Source organism: Nannospalax galili, unplaced genomic scaffold, assembly GCF_000622305.1.
Source record: "Nannospalax galili isolate Female #2095 unplaced genomic scaffold, S.galili_v1.0 scaffold2162, whole genome shotgun sequence".
Taxonomy (NCBI): domain Eukaryota; kingdom Metazoa; phylum Chordata; class Mammalia; order Rodentia; family Spalacidae; genus Nannospalax; species Nannospalax galili.
In genome coordinates this window covers 28607-41170 of record NW_008347186.1, presented here as the reverse complement: position 1 = coordinate 41170, position 12564 = coordinate 28607, and the positions used below count along the sequence as shown (strand labels likewise).

Here is a 12564-nt window from a genome sequence, read left to right as displayed (position 1 = left end):
AGTGGCATAAAGGAAAGAATCTAGACATTCACACTAACTATCTCTCTCTCTCTCTCTCTCTCTCTCTCTCTCTCTCTCACTGTGTGTGTGTCTCCTATCTGACTTGTTTTTACTCTAAATCACACTCTTGAGGTTATGGCTTCTTTCCTTAAAAAGTGTAAATTATTTATTATATACGTATTTGTGTATATGTATGTGTGTGCACTCAGTGCACGTGTCCACGGTCATCAGATGATAGAGATTCCCTGGGAGCTGGAATTACATATTGTGAGTAGCTTAATATGACTGGTGGGAATCGAACTCAGGTCATCTGTAAGATCAGTATGCACTTGTCACCACTGAGTCACCTCTCCAGTCCTCTCTCCAGGTTTTAGAGAGAGGCCCCATCATATTTGATCTCTCCTATATATTGTACCATTTTCTTTTTTGTATATTTGTTTATTGAGGTTTTTAAATTTCATACATTTCCTACTCAAATCCAGACCCCCCTCCATCATCCATGCCTCCCTCTCTCCCCCACTGAACCCTACGCATTCTGCCTTACATGCTAAGTCCTATTCATTTAGGTATTTGTACCTAAATGTCCTTCAGTGTAAATGTGTCCACTGGAGTCTGGTCAGCCTATCCAGTGGTAAACGTAAGTCATATTCTTCCATACCCATCTGCAATCAGTCTCAAATAGTTCTCAAACTAGTACTGGTCTGCCACCTATTTTTCACCTCCCCTTTGGGCCCTTGTTTAATTGAGCTGACATGGGTCCTGTGCTTGATGCCAACACTGCCACAGGCTCACATCAGTGTCCTGAAAGCCTCCACCTCCTTATGTTCATGAACCAGCCCTGGCTCTTACAGTCTTTCTGCCTCCTCTTCCGCAGTGGTCCCTGAGCTGTGGGTGGGCAAGGTTCTGTACAGGAGTCCATCCTACACTCCACAGTCTCTTATTCTCCAAAGCTTGGCCAGTTGTGGCCTTCCATATGCATCACACCCTGATGTACAAGGAAGCCTCACTGGAGGGAGTTGAGGGGTGCATTAGCCCTCTCCCTACCCCTTGTTCTGCTATGTTCCATGAGCCTTAGTTGTAGAGATTCAACTGCACATGTGTCACCTAGTACTGGGCATCTCCCAGAGATATGTTCTCTGTGCCTGACTAGATGTGCAACTCTGCAGTAGCTTCCATCTGTTCAAAAAGAAAGTTCTTTGACGAGTGCTTGTCACTCTAAGGGAGGTCTCTTCTGTCTGGCACTGTGTTTCCTGCCACTCAGCTCCCAGAAATATATATACATTAATGTTCAGAAACTATGGGCATTTCTCAAAGGATTTCTAGGGCATCACTTTTGCCTCTAGGTTTCCTAGCCCCCTGAGATTCACTCATCTCCAATCTTTTTTCTCCCATGCAGCTTCCCTCCTTTCTCCCTCCCTAGTCACAGTGCCCCCAGTATCCCCACCTTCCTCCCAATACCTCCCGATTCCTGCCATCTTTCCTCTCCTGACTTCCTCCCCTCCTCCACACAGTGGTCCCTTGCATGTCCTTCCTTCTTCGCTTCTGTTTCAGTTACTCCTATTTTTTCCACCTCCCTCAGGTAACATCTGTTCTCTACTATCCCCCTTTCAGGTTGTTTCTTTTCCTTTACCTCCATGTATCCTTTTCCTTTACCTGGTTCCTGGTATTACATCGGAATTTATATATGCACATATAAGCGATTGGTGCTACAATCCACAAGTAGGGGAGAACATACATTGCTTGCTTTTCTGCATTTGTGTTACATAGAATAACACTCTCTAGCTCTGTCCATTTACCTGCAAATTTCATAATTTCATCTGTTCTTACTCCTGAGTAGAACTCCATTGAGTAGATGTACCACATTTTCATTAATGAGTTGTCAGTTAAGAGACATTTAAGTTATTCCCATTTCTTACCTCTTGAGCAGCAACAAACATGGATGTACTGGTATCTCTACAGTAGGATGAGTCCTTTGGGTATATGCCAAGGAGTGGTATCACTGTATCATATGGTAGCTTCATTTTTAGTTTCCTGCTTTCCATAGTGGTTGCATGAGGTTGCATTCCCACCAGCAGTGAATGAATGTTCCTCTTTCTCTACATTCTCTCCAACATTTGGCAGCTTTTCTTCTCTTGATCTTTACCCATCTGATTGGGCAAGATAGAATGTTAAAGTGGTTTTAATCTGCATTTCTTTAATTACTAAGCATGCTGTGCACTTTTTAAGGTACTTCTTAGCCATTCTTATTTCTTTGAGAACTCTCTGTTAGGTCTACTGCCCATCTTTTTATTGAGCTGTTTATCTTATTTCTTTCTTTATTGAGTTCTTTGCATATTCTGGATATTAATCCTCTGTCAGATGTGTAGCAGTTGAAGATTTTCTCCCACTCACTGGGCTTCCCCTTCCCTTCCTTGGTTCTTTCTTTTCCATACAGAAACTTTGTAATTTAATGAGGTACCACTTACTGATTGTAGACCTTAGTGCATGAGCAGTTGGTGTCTGATTTAGAAAGTCCTTTCCTACACCTGTATCTTGGAGGGTACTGCATGTGTTTTCTTCTAGCAATTTCTGAGTTTCTGGTTTTATATTGAAGTCTTTAATCCATTTGGAGTTGACTTTTGTGCAGGTTGAATGATAAGGGTCAAGTTTCAATCTTCTCCAGTTTTGCCAGCACCATTTGTTGAAGATGCTATCTTTCCTCCATTGTGTGTTCTTAGCACCTTTGTCAAATATCAGGTGGTTGAAATTATACGAACTCATATTTGGGTCTTCTGCATCTTTCCTCCATTGTGTGTTCTTAGCACCTTTGTCAAATATCAGGTGGTTGAAATTATATGAACTCATATTTGAGTCTTCTGTTGTGTTCCATTGATCTACATGTCTATTTTTGTACCAGTACCATGCTGTTTTTACGACTGTAGTTCTGTAATTTATTTTGAGATCTGGTATGGTGATCCCCCAGCATTGTTCTTTTTGCCCAAGATTGTTTTGACTTCCATGGTCTTTTGTGATTCATTATAATTTTTTTTTTCTTTTTGGTCTTTTTGAAACAGGGTCTCCCTGTAGCTCAGCTGGCCTGGAACTCACTATGTAGACGAGGCTGGCCTCAAACTCACAGACATCCTCCTGCCTCTGCCTCCCAAGTGCTAGAATTAAAGGTGTGTACCACCACACCCAGCGATTCCATATAAATTTTAGGATAGTTTTGTCAAACTCTGTGAAGAATGTCATGGGTATTTTGATTGGGATTGCATTTAATCTGTAAATTGCTTTTGGTAAGATGGTCATTTTCACAATATTGATTCTACTAATCCATGAGCATGGTTGGTCTTACCATCTCCCAGAGTCTTCCTCAGTCTCTTTCTTTAGAGTTTTAAATTTTTTATTGTAGAGATCTTTAATGTCTTTGGTTAGGTTTATCCTTTTTTTTTTAGACTTTTGAGATTGGGAGCGAAAGGGATAATTTGAGCTCTTCTTTTCCAATTGTTACTCCTTTAATTTCCTGCTTTTTTTTTTTTTTTTTTTTTAGACTTTTGAGATTGGGAGTGTTTCCTCAAGTGCTTTTTCTGATTGGTTGTTATTGGTGTATAAAAAGGGTACTGTTTTTTGTTAGTTGATTTTGTATCTTGTCACTTTACTACAAGTATTTATCAATTTTAACAGTTTTCTAGTGGAATTTTTGGGATTTCCTATATATAATATCATCTGCAAATAGGTATAATTTGCCTTCTTCTTTTCCAATTCGTACTCCTTTAATTTCCTTTTCTTGTCTTATTGCTCTTGCAAGAGTATCAAGCACTGTATTGAAAAGGAGTGGAGATAGGGACAGCCCTGTCTGGTTCTTGATTTTAACAGAAATGCTTCCAGTTTTTCTCAATTTAGGATGATGTTGGCTATGGGTTTGTTGTACATAGCTTTAATTATGTTAAGATAAGTTCCCTCCAACCAATTCCTTCTAGGATTTTTAACACAAATGCATGTTGGATTTTGTCAAATGCCTTTTCTGCATCTATTGAGAGGACCAAGTGGCTTTTGTCTTTAAGTCCATTTATATGTTTTCTTGCATTTACCGACTTGCATATGTTGAACCATCCCTGCATCTCTGGACTAAAGCTTGACTTGATCATGGTGGTTGATCTTTTTGATGTGTGTCTGTATGAAGAAATGCTTCCAGTTTTTCTCAATTTAGGATGATGTTGGCTATGGGTTTGTATATAGCTTTAAGTATGTTAAGATAAGTTCCCTCCAACCAATTCCTTCTAGGATTTTTAACACAAATGCATGTTGGATTTTGTCAAATGCCTTTTCTGCATCTATTGAGAGGACCAAGTGGCTTTTGTCTTTAAGTCCATTTATATGTTTTCTTGCATTTACCGACTTACATATGTTGAACCATCCCTGCGTCTCTGGACTAAAGGTGACTTGATCATGGTGGTTGATCTTTATGATGTGTGTCTGTATGCGGTTTTCAAGTATTTTGTTGAGTATCTTTGTATCTATGTTCATTAAGGATATGGGTCTATAGTTTTCTTTTTTTGTATCTTTACGTGGTTTTGGTATCAGAGTGATACTGGCTTCATAGAAGGGAGTTTGGGAGTTCTCCCTCTGTTTCTATCTTTTTTAATAATTTAAGCTGTATTGGTTGTAGATTTTCTTTGAATGTTTGGTAGAATTCTGCTGTGAATCCATCTGGGCTTGGGTTTTTTTTTAGTCAGGAGGTTTTGTATTACTGTTTCAATTTGGTTATTTGTTATGGGTCTGTTTAGGCTATTGATCTCCTCTTGGTTTAACCTTGGTGGTGGCCATGATTTTAGAAATTCATCCATTTCTTTTAGGTTTTCAAATTTAATGGAGTATAAATTTTTAAAGTATTCCCTTACAATGTTTTGGATTTTTTTGTTGTCTGTTGTGATGCTTCCCTTTTCATCTCTGATTTTGTTGATTTGGATTTGCTTTCTTTCTTTCTTTTGGTTAACTGGGCTAAGGTCTGTCTATCTTGTTAAACCTTTCACTAAACCACCTCTTAGAAATCATTGATTTTTTTTTTATTGGCTTTTTTGTTTCTATTTCATTAATTTCTACTCTGAGTTTTGTTATTTCTTCTCATCTACTCGGTTTGGGGTTGGTTTGTTCTTGCCTTTCCAGAGTCTTGAATTGGAACTGTTGAATTGTTTACATGTGTTCTTTCTGATTTTTTAATGTAGGCACTAAGAACTATAAACTTTGCTCTTAGAACTGTTTTTAGGGTGTCCTAGAGGTTTTGTTCTGTTGTTTTCTCATTTTCATTTTGTTCTGAGAATACTTTTATTTCTTAATTTCTTCTTTGACCCATTCACAATTCAGGAGTGTGTTGTTTTATTTCCATGAGTTCATGTGTTTGCTAGAGATTTTTTTGTTGTTGATTATAAGCTTTATTGCACTGTGGTCTGATAGAATTATTTCAAAGTTTTTGTATTTATTGAGATTTGTTTTGTGCCCCAGACTGTGATCAATTTTAGAATGACTTGCATGAGCTGCTGAGTAAAAAGTGTATTCTTTGGTGGATGGGTAGAATATTCGATACCTGTTTGTTAGGTCCATTTCATGTAGCATGTCATTTAATTCAGATGTCTCTCTGTTTAATCTTTGTCCAGTTGACCTGCCTGTTGAAGACAGTGGGGTATTAAAGTCTCCCACTATCACTGAGTTGGTGTCAATCTCTGTTCTATAGTCGCAGACTACTGATTTTATGAAATTGTGTGTTCCTGAGTTTGGTGCATAAATGTTCATGATTGTAATATCTTCTTGGTTGAAGGAGACAAGGTTCAACTTGGGTGGAAAGAGGAGCATAGGTGCTTTCCCCCTAACTCTGGACTACGCAGAGACCCTGAAATGGCTTTTCTGCAGATTGGCTCTGGGTATAGTGCAGGGGTGCTGTCCTACCTCCTTGGCCTCCTGGGTTCTGCTCTCCTCGTACCCTTTGAACATTCAGCACTCTCTCTTCCTGGAAGTCGGTCCTGCTCTCCTGCCTCACACATAAGCCATTGGAATCTTCCCAATTCTTCCTCAGAGTTTTCCCTTGGCACTTCCTGCTCCCTTACCTCCATGCCTCAGACTCTGAGCAGGGCTCAGGAGTGAGGTCCAGGGCCTGGTGAGGCATGTTAAGCTTTTAAAAGTTATTCCAATGAAGGTGAATTTCAGTTGATGCCAAGAGCCCCTGCACTCAGCACAGCACTGTAGCCATAGTAAAATCTGGTGTGGGTGAGAAACTGGAGCCTAGGAAATTCAGGTCTGTTGTGGTCTGAATGGGAAATGCCTCTCACAGGCTGGTGGCACTCCTGGGTTGGCATCCATGGTCACATAGAACTGGGAATACTTTGTTCCAGGCTCTTCTGGCTTTCATAGTTTGCTTTGAAAAGTCAGCTGTAATTCTGATGGGATTTCCTTTATATGTAACTTGCTGTTTTTTTCTAGCAGCTTTCAACATCCTCCCTTTGTTCTGTACATTTAATGTTTTTACTATGAAATGCCGTGGGGACTTTCTGTTCTCATCAGGTCTTAATGATGTTCTCTGTGCTTTTTTAATCTCTACAGGTATCTTAAGGGAAGTTTTCGTCTATAATCCTATTGAAGATCTGTTTGAAGTCATTGGTTTGAGTTTCTTCTCCTTCCTGTATGCCTATAATACTTAGATTTGGTCGTTTCATGTTGTCCCACATTTCCTGAGTATTCCATTTCTGTTTTTTTGAATTTTGCATAGCCTTTACTTAAGGAGTCCAGGTCTTCAACTTTATCCTGCAGTCTTGATATTCTGTTTTCCATTTCATTGATTCTGCTTTTGAGATAGTCTCCTGTTGTTTCTTACTGGTTTATTGAGTTTTTCAGTCCTGTATTCATTTCCTTTAGTCCCATGCTCATTTCTGTTTGGGTTTTCTTCACTATTTCTATCTCTTTAGTGAATTTGTTTTCAAGTTATGAATTTTTTTGATATTTCATTAAGCCACATATTTGCATATTCTTGAGCTTCAGTCAAAAGTTTATGCTTTTCCGCTTTGAGTTCATTGAGTTGTTTGTGTTTTTCTTGAAGTTTTTTCATGATGTTTATGTTTGTTCTTTTAAATTCTGCATCCTGGCATTCTACGGGGTGGTTCTTAATGCTGTGCTCATCTGTAGGACTCATGGATTTTGTTGGGGACATATTTTCCTGGTTTTTCATATTGTTTGTATTTTTCCATTGCCATTGTGTATATTCTTTGCTAGTTATGTGTTTGTTATGTGTAGTTTGTTATGTGTTCAACAGGAACTTCTACTCTACTTTTGTTTAATTGAATTTTTGTTCTGTTAATACTGTTTTTATGGTTTAGTTAATTTTTGTTTAGGTATGGAAGACAAATTGATGGGTATTTCAAGTTCTTGCTGGGTAGTAGACTGGTCAGAGTCCTGACTGAGCAGGTCTGACTGCCTGATTGGGATGCTGGGAAGTTGGATATGAGGGGACCACCTTGTGGGGGACAAGGTTGACTTAGGGGTCTATGGTAGGGTGTTTAGTTAATCAGGTTTGGGAAGCTAGTCCTGGGATCTGAGGTGAAAGAATTGGAGCCTGCCTGTGAGAGAGGCTGACAGGGGACGGAGTGAGGGTGGATGATTGAAATGGGATAGGGAGGCATTGAGCTAGATCTGATTTACCAGAGTCCTGGCTGAGCAGGTGTGTCTGCCTGGTATGGAGGCTGGGAATTTCGCAGTGAGGGGACTGCCTTGGTGTGGACTTAGGGATCTATGTTAGGGTGTTTGGTTAATCTGCTTTGGGAACCTAGTACTGTTGTACCATTTTCTATCTAATGTTCTTCCTCAGACCTCTGGATCTGATCATAGTCCCAAAGCCCTTTTTCCTCATAATCCCCATTCCTGAAAGGAAGTGTGTCAATTAAGGGACTTGTGGGTCCCTGAGATATGTTATACTCCTATGGCTAACACCCTGACAAGGTACAATAAGTATAAGATGCTAATCTATGTCCACTCACCCTGTGCCCACATACACATGATACTCACTGCACCATAAGAATGGTGTCAGGTGAGCAGAGCTCTTGGGTGATATCTTATAAAGGGCTTACTGATCATTGATGGAAACTTGATATTTGGTGTGATGAAGGCCATGGAGCATGTGTAGGTCAAGTTAGCAGATAGAGAGAGGAGTGATTTTCCCATGGGAAGTGGGGACCTGGGAAGTTCAGACATGTGACCACATCTAGACAGAAAAGGAGTCATTCTTAAAAGGAGTGAGTTGAGATAGGAAAGGAATAAGGGAACCAAAACCACTGCAAAGGAGGGTTCAAACTCTGTGCATATTGTTTCGCAGCCAAGGCTGTTTCATTTTCTCACCACCGGTTGAACACTTCATGGTCTATTAGGACTCTGTCATTTGCTGGAGTGGAAGGGAATTTGAAGGGCTTCAGAAAATGGCATGGTCTTTCCAGGGGATGAGTTCAGCACAAGCAGATTCTCAGAGATGAGGGAATTGAGATTCTGCGCTTGTGCCTGTGTATGTGTTCATCTGAATGCAGGTATGTGTAATGGTCTCCAGGTGGTTTTCAATGCCAGAGGTCGATGTTGATTGTCATTACACACGCACCATGGCCTTCATCACACCAAAATGTCATTTTCCTCGTTTTTGCAATTTAGAAATTTTATTTATTACTATTACATATGCATGTGTATGTCATGTGTGTAGAGGGGCTCACATTTGCCATGATACCTGTGTGTAGACTGAGGACAACTTTGTAGACTCAGTTCTCTCCTTCCATCTTTATGTGGGTTTTGTGGATTATACTGAATTTTCCAGGCTTGCCAGCCAAGTGCTGTTATCCATGGAGCCACCTTGATGCCACCCTCCACCTTCTTGATGGAGACAGGCTCTCTCACTGAACAAGGAGTTCACCAATTCCCTTAGACTAGCATCCCAGCATGTTTCCTGTAGCCTCCACCTCCTCACCACTGGGATTGGAGGCATGTGTGCTGTGACCAGCTTTGTACCGAGTCCTTGGAATCTGTTTTCTTGTCCTTCTGATTATGCGATGAGCACTTACAGGTCCTCGAGGTGCAGGATGTTGACTGTCTTTGGAATATAAAGCATGTATTCTGAACCATCTAACATCCTCCTTGTTAACAGCTCCTTATTCTTGGTGACCATTTAAATGTATATGTAGAGTTGTCTCCTCAACAGTGGAGCTAGACATAACCTCTAGTACTTTTGGAGAAAGATACCACTTAGCTTAGCACCTGTAGAACACTTTAATCAGGGTACCTTGATGAAGGTACATATCCAACTGAAGAGAGAAGAGATGGAGGAAGCTGAATTTGTGGTTATATTTGTCCATGAGTGTTTTAAATGAGTGATAAGCACAGCAAGATAGGGGTTCATTAGACATGGTACTGGGGGATGGCTGTTAATTGGGTCCATTAAAAATTAATTATTTTTATTTTGTGTGTCCAAATGTTTGCACAGCATGTATGTAAGTGCACCATGTGTGTACAATGCCCATGGAGGCCAGAAGAGGACATTGGATCCCCTGGAACTGGAGTTGTTGTTGATGGTTGTTAACTACCATGTGTATGCTGCAAATTGAACCACCATGTGCTCTTAACCACTGACCCACCTCTCCAGTCCTAGAGTCAGTTTTCATAGAATGACTAGGTAGACATTGACAGTCCAATTAGGATGTAAGAGCAGTCAGATCTGCAGTATTCCATGAGGGTTCACTTGTGGTGTCTGAAGAGATCATAGACTCTTGGAGAAGGTTGTCAGATTATGTTTCAGGCAGGATCAGGAATAACAGGATGTCGAATGGTTAAATATGACAGAGTGATGGGATTTAGTAGTAATCAGACAGTAAGATGCCCAGACCCAGTACACAGTCCAGTGATATTGTCAACATTGTCCTGAGAGCAGGTGGGCAGACTTTGCAACTGGAGTAAAGATGTGCTTTGTAACTTTTAGGAAGGTTTAACCATAGTCCAAGAATAATTTGAGGTCTCCCTGAAGTATCAGGGACAGGATGAATTCTCTGAAGTAGGTTGCTGTGTTCTGTAGGACATGGGTGGGCATACAAAAAATAACGTATACATTTTAAATTTATATGATAGATCCCGAAAAGATGAGAGAGTCTTGGCTATTCATTAGGGCCTGCAGATTTGTGAGGGCGGATTCCACCTGATTCTCATTAGAGACTAGATGGAGCTCTCCAAGTGGCTCATAGGATTAGTGCTCATGAACTTTTGTAGGAGGCCAGATGAATCCATGATGTAACCAGATGGGGTGGTCATCAAGGGAATAAGCAAGTTTATTCATGAGACAGACAGAGGATTGACTGGGAGAGACAGAAAACCAAAACATGAAAAAAGCTACAGAAAGCTTTATTGAAGAAAGCAATGGCTCACTTTTGGAAAGGAAAGGATCCCAGAGCTTGGAGCCCACTGACCAGGCACTGGGTCCAGGGTCTTATACAGTCAGTGACTTCTCCCTTCCCCTTCTTCCTTATTGGTCCTGCTTGGACGTCCACCCCCAGTGAGCTCTTCTTTTCTGCCACTCTCCACTGCAATGTCTTCTGGGAACAAGCTGTTGCTATCTTAAGAAAGCTACTCTGACTTTCCTTATCTGCCCATGTCCCTTCTCACTCTCCCTCAATAGAAATGAACCCTGTACCTTGATTGTAGTTAGAGAGATTTGGACTTGACTTGATAATGCCTGGTCCAAACAGCTTCAAATGGTTTTTCTTGTAGGTGACATTTAAGATTGATCTCATCCCCTGAGTTAATGGGAAGAAATGATCCTGAAAAGCTGAAATTGGGCTTGGTCCTGTGCTTATCCTGGGAGTCTTTATGGGCTTTACACTCTGTCCCAGTGACAGCGTTGATGATGAACCTGTAAGGAAAGGGTTTATTTATGGTCAGAAAGAGCTAAAACTGCAGGAGAGGTGAGTGCCTGCTTTAGGAGGTCCAGAGACTGTGTCATCCAATGGTCTAATATAATGGATCTTCCTCTGTTCCTCTCACGGCCTGCTTTCTGATTGCTGAGCTGTGCAAACAGCTATATTTCCGCACCCAGGTGTGCTGTGTCCCTTCTCACTACATAAGACAGAATGTATTCTTCATCTGTCCCCCCTTTAAGTGTCTTGTCACCCTTTTAAGTTTCTTGTCAGGTGTTTGGTCCCAGCAAGGACATAAATACCTACTCCCTGGTATCCATTTCAATGATGGGCCCTCTGAATGTAATGTTTGTGTTTTCTTGGCTGTAAGTTTATCAGTTTTACATAGATAGATGATTGATAGATAGATCAATAGATAGATAGATAGATGATTGATAGATAGATAGATAGATTATACATGCATGCATACATACATACATACATACATACATACGTACATACAAACATTGAATGAGTAGATTGCTTTTAGGATTGGCCAAACAAGTCCTTACCCTATGACACCTTTGTTCCTTGGTGTTAGATGTCAGCAGAGGTGATCTTAGGAAGCTCAGTATTCCCCTGAAACAAGGTTCACAGTGCCCCTCATCAACATAATATATACATATAAAGATTAACTGTAACAAATACTGAAGATGCTGACTCTCTGGCCTTGAAGTTCCCCAGTAGTTGTTCAGGAACCTTTCTAGATGGAGCTTTTGTGAGGCATTACACATAGTAAGGGGGTTTTTCAAAGTTACAGCTGTCATTCTGTCAGCCATGGTCCTGTAAATAACCCCTCACCCATTCTTCCATAAGTAACTACAGTACATTTACCAAACAAGACTTTGATAGAATCATTTCTTTTGAGTGTCATAGTCTGGTATGAATAGACATGGCACCATCTGCCCATGAGAAGGTCTGAATTTCAAATTTATACAAATTTTGAGTCCTTCCCCCAGGTCAGGGCATGGAGTGTGCAAGATCCATCATAGGGCAGATAGAGGTTGCTGAGTAATTGACTAATTATGTGAAAGGAGCTTTTCTCAAAACTCTAAGCCTTGGCATCCCATTTAGAACAGTGGATTTCTGCCTCATGAAAGTGAAACTCAATTTCATTTTGGAGCCACCTATTGGGTGTTTGAATGGAAAGCTGGACTGATCTGGAGGTGATGTTCACAAAGGCAGTAGCTTTGCATTGGTCTTGTGGAGAAGTCTTCTGGGGAAGGCCTGGCCAACTGATTTTTCTCAGATCAGTCTCCTTACCTGGTGTACTGCTGCAGTTCATGTCATTTCACTAAGACTGAAGTTGAACATTTTAACTTGTATATGAGTGCTTATCTTAGGAATTAATTTGAAGACATGTGCATACTATGTCACAGGTCACTAAGGGTCAAGCTACAAATGTTGATAACCTGATTATTTTTTAAGTTTTAAAATATTATTGTGTGTGTAATGTGTATGCATATGAGTGCATGTCACATTTGTCAAGGGAACAATATTTTTCTCTTTTCTTTTGACCTATTTGCTTGTTCTAGGGATCAAACTCAGTTCTAGTTTTGTGTGAAAATCCTTTATGTACTGGATCAGCTCCTTGGACTCTGCAACCTGATCATAAAGTGTGATT

General features: G+C 40.4%; 1 protein-coding gene across 1 annotated transcript in view; it reads left to right on the top strand.

Annotated features, from left to right (window-relative positions):
* Positions 1–12564, top strand: part of LOC103742605 (zinc finger protein 709-like) — a 20179-nt gene that overhangs the window by 731 nt on the left and 6884 nt on the right. The gene's annotated exons all lie outside the window — the stretch shown is intronic.